Below are 7,388 nucleotides of genomic sequence, written 5' to 3' on the forward strand. Positions count from 1 at the left end.
GATCTATATTATTGACCTATACACACTTATAAGAAAATAATCCTCTCCTAAAAGTAGCCTGCAACAAGGCGTATGGACGCTGTTGTTGATAAGGAAAAGTAGGTCAGAGATGATGTGACTGGAGCCGAACAGGTTATCGTGGCCCCCGGGCGGTGGTACGTGACGATACCACCACCTATGCGCACGGGCCTGTGGAGTTCACGCGCCTCACCTTTTGGCCCGCCTGCCTACATCTTATGGTGCGAGCGCATCGCGTGCTGTAAAACAGATGCACACCTCCTGCAAAGGCCTCATAACACGGCCACCACCATATTATAGTGGTCCTGGGTTCGAATCCAAAGGTCCACAGAACACAATATAGCTTTAGTTCATCACGATTTCCTAGGGCCTATTGACAGGTCGCTTTGGGTGATTGCTACATTAGACATTTTTCGCTTAAAAACAGAACAGGAACATTATCCCAATAAAATACAAAAGTGTCTACTTTTAGCACTTCCTTCGAGTTAAACAAATACATATTTCTGAATTGGCCACACTATACCAAAAATAAATGTATCATATTATAGATGTCTTGTTATATCCCAAGTGGATTGATTGAAATTATTACCATAATATAATCATACATTTTGGGGGGAGTTTTTACTTTCCAGTGGACCATCAACGAAGGCCTATGGTCATATTCCCAGAATTATTTTGGGGAAATGTTAAAATATGTGTCCTTCTCACATAAGAATCACTCTTGTTCTGTAGAGAAAGCTGTAGGCCCTTAAATGGACAGATTAAGCCGAAACCTTGGGCTATAACCTAATTAAAATGTGTCTGCAATACGGATGCTGTGGGAGAGGAAACTGTTTAAAGTGCGCGCAAAACGCGTTCCTCCCCAAAAGCTTCTCCGCACGTAAAATGCGCACGCAAAAAGGCTTCCTTTTGGAGGGGTGGGGGCCGGGTGATGCGTTCACTTGGCCAAGGAGAGTTCTTCCCCTCATGAATAACACAAAACCCCCAGGAGCCTATCAGTGCGCGCGACACGGCGGCCTCCTCCTCCTCCTCCTCCTCCCTCTCCTGGATGTGCCCAAACTTCCCCTCCTCTCCAACTCCTGTGCTGCTACGAGCGGACCTGTCACACTCAACTATCTCGGGACTTTTTTTTTTGTCCACGAGAAAATGTGGTGAAGAATCAGGTGACCACTTCTTCACCCACTCGAGATTGTATCGGAGCGCCCCCCCCCCCCCCCCCCCCCCCCCCCCTACCCCCTACCCAGCGCTCAACCCACCCACCCACCCAGCCTTTACATCCGACACGCACGGCTGCTTGTTTGCATTTCGGCTTTTTCTGACCCTCGGTCCAGACGCGTTCGTGTCCAATAATTTGGTTCTCTTCTTCCTAATTTTCGGAGTGGCTTTTTTGGTCGAGATTTTTTTATTTATGTTGGTTGGGATGCACGTTTGAAAGATAACTTTTCGCTTCGTTGGACTTCGAGTTCGGGTTTTTGTTCGTTTTGTCTTTTCAAAACCCTTGAAGAAGAAAGGTGCTGGGGAAACTGACATTGGCCCCTGCGTGCTGGCCGGTGTCTAAACGATAGCATGTCGTGTTTACCAGGAACGGTGCAGCGGATGATGCGTCCCGCGCCTGGACAGAACTACCCGCGGACGGGCTTCCCTCTGGAAGGTAGGAGGGCCGTCCGGAGTCGGTCCGAAGGCTTCGAGTTTCGAGCCCGGCTTCACACATTTTCGAAATGTTTTTAATTCGGTATATATTTTTAAAAGGAAACGCTCATATTATTTATCATCATATGATAAATTGTGTAAATACATATTAGCCTAAATCAATCGTTGGGATATAATGTGGCTTTATGTTTATAAGCACTGGACTGCACACTTCGTGCTCAAGTGGCCTTTATATATAAACCCACAAATCACCATATTCAGGATTACCTGAAGTGGCGTTGACATGAAAATATAATACGCAGAGTAAAACAAATACGAAGGATTAGGATCGGCGTGGGGTTGAATAATAGGCTACAAGAAGCCGCTTATGTCCGGATGGATTCAGAGCTCTATGATCAGTTCCTTTAGGTTTAGAAGTATTTTATAAATGTCCTTAACTAAACAACAAATTACATTTTCGAATATAAATTAGGCCTACTATAATAATATAACATAAAGCAGGTCGGTTTTATAAAGGCCTATTTACAAAGGCCTTATTTAACTTAATATATGAAAAAAAAGTACAAGCCTAAAATAAATCCAATTAGGCCAATCGTTTTAATGATTTGAATAATTCTATAATTGAAGAGTCTGTGCACATATAGGCCTAAAAACCAAAACTTCAAAATCCCTTGGTCCACTTGGTGTTAATTATGCTTTATGAAGTTATGAGTGATAATATCTCAACCATTAAGTTTCCTGGGGTGTTGACAACCAACACGTTATAGAGACGCATTCCTAGCGTGGCGCAAACATCTCTACCAGCATTAGGTGGCATGGAGACTGTTGCCGACACGGTGCCAACGGGTGTTCACTTACTATGGGCCCTGTGTGTGTGTGTGTGTGTGTGTGTGTGTGTGTGTGTGTGTGTGTGTGTGTGTGTGTGTGTGTGTGTGTGTGTGTGTGTGTGTGTGTGTGTGTGTGTGTGTGTGTGTGTGTGTGTGTGTGTGTGTGTGTGTGTGTGTCTAATTGTGTGTATGTGTGCGTACATGTGTGTGCGCGCGTGCGCAGTCTCAACACCCCTGGGTCAGGGTCGAGTGAACCAGCTCGGCGGGGTGTTCATCAATGGCCGGCCGCTGCCCAACCACATCCGCCACAAGATAGTGGAGATGGCCCACCACGGAATCCGGCCCTGCGTCATCTCCAGGCAGCTCCGCGTGTCGCACGGCTGCGTGTCCAAGATTCTGTGTCGCTACCAGGAGACGGGATCCATCCGGCCGGGGGCCATAGGGGGTAGCAAGCCCAGGGTAAGAATCAGTAGCTTAACTATAATGTATTTATGATCATTAATAAAATATTGGCTTTATTAATATTATTATAATAAGTGTATCAATATTATTAGCCTTCAATTATTGGTTGTCTAATGCTTATTTAATACAATTATAGTTATTATTGTACCCATGAATGTGACCTTTCATGTATTTCAATAGGCCTAAAAATATGAAATAGGCCTATTATTGACATATTTTCCAATTTTCTTTCTCACGGAAATCTTATTGTAGGCTATTCTGTGTAACCTATTTATCTTTAAATATCACTTTGTCCTCTGGGCTCCAACAGCAAGTGGCGACCCCGGACGTTGAGAAGCGGATCGAGGAGTACAAGCGGGACAACCCGGGCATGTTCAGCTGGGAGATCCGGGACAAGCTTCTGAAGGACGGGGTGTGCGACCGGAGCTCGGTCCCTTCAGGTGAGGCTTCCTCTGGTAAGCTATCGTTCTTTAAATACCCCCTTATTTTCCCTTTAGCGATAGTGGAGATGATGATGATGATGATGATGATGATGATGATGATAATAATAATAATAATAATAATAATAATAATAATAATAATAATAATAAACAAAACAGGCCTATAGACAAATCTTTTGACCAAACTCAAAAATTGGAAGAGTCAAATGTCCCACCCGATGAGGTCAGAACTTTTCTTGATGAGGCCCCACGTTACTGACGACATAATTAGGACAATTCGGTTTATTATTATTTTTCAGTGAGTTCAATAAGTCGAGTGCTACGGGCTCGATTTGGGAAGAAAGAAGACGAAGACGAGTGTGATAAAAAAGAGGAGGACGGAGAGAAGAAAACTAAACATAGCATCGACGGCATTCTAGGCGACAAAGGTAGGGAACCCACATGGCCCCCGGCCCGCGGGGGGACTGTTGTGTGTACGGGGGCGCTGCTGTGTGTAAATCAGCTGTGAAATTACTATATTGCAAATGAGAAATGGTGACCTTTTTATTTGGGGGGGGGGGGGGGGGGGGGGTTCGTCTTGTATAGCTGTGATGATGAAGCTATGCCTACTCCCTGGTCCGGGTTCTTGCTCCATCGGTGGTGTTTTTTTTATTTATTTAGTCGACCCTTCTTCCATGATAAGCCTCGGTCCCACAGGAGACCCCGGCCTGCTTCATTATTTATCGCGAGCTTTGATGTCGAGCAACTACGGCAATTTGCTCAACAACGTCTCGCGGCTCCGGTTAAACTATCCCTTGGAACCTGAGGGACGGTGGACCCACGGAAACCATCAGTCTGCTGTCAATTACCGACAGCTGCTGACAAGCTCAGGGTCACTTGTTAGAACAATGCAGGACACGGAGAGGGTGATAGGAGAACGGTTTCTGTGTTTTGGCTTTAATCAACGGAAGTGAATGGATGCAGCGTTCTGCGTTTTAGATGTTTTAAAATGTGTTGTAGGCCTATTCCAGTCTGGATTTTTTTTTGGACAAAGTCAAGTTGGCAAAGGGCGGTTATGTATAAAAGCAATGTCTAAAGATAACTGGAAGGCCAGGAGAAAGATTAGAATAAATGGCCTTATAAAACACTTTTGCTTGTTCCCTAAAGCGAGGCTATTTATGTTGACCAGACTTATTGAGTCCTTTAAGATCCCTTTCGTTAATCCGCTGTCCAGGTACTATGGAAGCATTTCTATATTTTTCATGTGTAACAAATTCAACCAACGAAAACGGTGTAGGCCTATTTTAGGGAATGGGATTTATTTGTCGTTTGTGTGTTAAGGTTAGGATAAAATTAGGTCTACTTCAAGCTATTTTAACGTTTCTGACCAGACTTCCCAGCATATATATTGGATTTATTTTACATTTAAATTGCGGTGGGAGAATCCGTAGGCCTGCATGTTTCCGATTTTTTTAAACCACTACTGTACTTAATTCAGCTAGTGACGTGTAGGCCTCCTCACGGGTGTGCGCGGGGCACCAGCCGTCCCCTTTTCTTAACATTCCTCAGAGAGGGTCTCTGGGCGCTTGTTTCATGTGATCGCCCGGACCGGCTCTTAATAACGTTAAGACTTATTACAGCTGCTAATGAAACCGGTGTCTGCTCGGAGAGGGCTTGTAATAGCTCCCAGCCATGGTGGGAAACCGATTTATCCCCTATCAGCGCTCACTCTCACACGTTCGAGCGCATACGTTGTGTTGAAGGGGTTTAAGGCAGATTAAAATGAGCCCTTTATTTCTCCCCACTTTCATCTCTAAAACGGCTCACTTGGCTGCTGCTGCACCCCGGGGCGCAGAGCTGGATGACGTTAGGGGGGAACCGGCACCCTTGTTGTTTAGATCGTAGGCCTATATATATTGAATTTATTTGATTATTTCTGTTTTATGAAAGCAGGCCGTATGAATCTATTTGTTTGTTTTTTTAAAGCATCGTGGGCAGAGTAGACCTAATCTTAGCAGTATGGTGATGCGTGTGTTATGCGGGAACATTGATGGTTCTGAGGGTTGTCGTATGGAGCAGCTTGGCTTAGACACGCTGGCAGTTAATGGTCCAACATGGCCTGGTGGAGATGACTCTATACAAGTTACACTGCTGCTTTTGGTGCTTTTTGAAATGGAATACAAGATACGGGCCCATCAGCCGAGGGAAATACTCTTGATTATATGTATGGCGCTCAGAAGTGTGCATAAAATGATGTTCGAGAAATGGTTACGCAACAGGCCTCGGCATACGCATCTGTTCCACGTGCATGTTTGTTTGTCATCTCAAATTATATAGGAAGCGCTCAAAGCTTTTATAAACGTGTATGGATAGACAAGAAGAGACCGTAAACACGTCGACATTAGGAATAGAGTCTTTCTATTTACAATGGAAGTCCATCAAGGACCTGAGAGAATGAGGTGGATCGTCTGATCCAAACGACCCGTGCGGGGTGACGTTGAGGGGGGAGCAGGTGGGACGCAATTAAGCGGAAGCAGACAAGATGTTACAAGCAAATTAGACTTATTAAATATATCTGAATAGAGAAACGAAACCGAAGTCAACGTTGATTCATTTATAGAGCCAACTGTAAATATTAAGATCTGAAAAAACAGGCCTAGACAACCGTCAATTGGAGAAAGCAATTTCTAAAATAAATGGGTTTCTTTTATAGTAAAGTATTCGCATAGGCCTATTTACTCTTATTCTCATTATGATTATACAGCACTTCAAAATAAGGAGAACACGTGGGATGGACTCTATTTGATAAAACGAAGGCACTAATTCAAACAGGCCTGGCGTGGCGGATGAAGTGAGGTGATGTTCAGGTGTGTCAGGTCTACTCGGGACAGGTCCCTCGTGGTACGAGAGGAGCCTATCCTTCTGGGCTCTCCAGCAGTGTGGAGTTAGAACGAGGGATGAGCAAATGTTTGATCCAGATAACACAGTCATCAACCAGCCAATCAATTTGGATTAACCTTCCCTTCCCGGCTCGCGTTGCGTCCCCAAAACAATGATAGGCCTATCCTTATAACGACGGCCTATAATATTATTAACAACATTACTAAAACTGAACTGAAAATCATTACTAGCCCATTATTATTATTATTATTAGCCTATTATTGTTATTATTATTGTTATTATTATTATTATTTTTATTGTAATTGTTATTATTATTATTATTATTATTATTATTATTATTTTGTATTGTTCACATTATTATTATCATTATTATTGTTGTTATTACTACATATGCAGGCTACTCCACATATATGATTTAAATTTCAATCATGTGTTTAAAACCCTTTAAATATTCTGGTATTATTATTATTATTGTTATTATTAGTATAATGAATATTATTTATTAGCTATTATTATTACTACTATTAGTATTATTATTGCTGTTACCTATGAATATCTAAGAATCAAATAATATAATAATTATTATTACATTCGACAGTTAAGGCCGAGTTAAAACACGAAAGTCGAAATGTTGATTCCGAACGGAGAATAGCTACAACATTTCATTTGTTTTATTTCGTGTCAATTTATAAAGAAACGTCAAGTTAAGCCTCGCGGAGTCGAGTCGAATATTAATGCGCAATTATAGGCACACCCCGCAGCCGTGGTGACCCCCTCACCCGGGGTTGGAAAGAGGATTTAGCGTTTGTGTTTCAGAACATTTAAGAGAAGAAGATGAGTGGGGTGGTGGTGGGGGGGAGATGGGGGGCGGTGGGGGGTTGGTGACGAAACGCTGGAGCAGAGAGAGGAAATTGAGAAGCTTAGAGCCTTTGATCCGTGCGTGCGTTTGCTTATCAGAAACATTTGCAACGACACCGCCACACAATGGCAGTTCATCATATTAGTGGCTGGCAGCGCGAGTGTCTTTTAATTAAAATGTGTCCTCCGCGCGCGCGGGACAGCAGCAGCCATCTAGAGGCAGACCGCATCCCGCCATAAGAGGTGCCAACTC

General features: G+C 43.4%; 1 pseudogene; it reads left to right on the forward strand.

Annotated features, from left to right (window-relative positions):
- Positions 1–1,281: 1,281 nt before the first annotated feature.
- Positions 1,282–7,388, forward strand: part of LOC115548831 (paired box protein Pax-7-like) — a 51,389-nt pseudogene continuing 45,282 nt past the window's right edge.

This window comes from Gadus morhua, chromosome 1 (genome assembly GCF_902167405.1).
Source record: "Gadus morhua chromosome 1, gadMor3.0, whole genome shotgun sequence".
Classification (NCBI taxonomy): Eukaryota; Metazoa; Chordata; class Actinopteri; order Gadiformes; family Gadidae; genus Gadus; species Gadus morhua.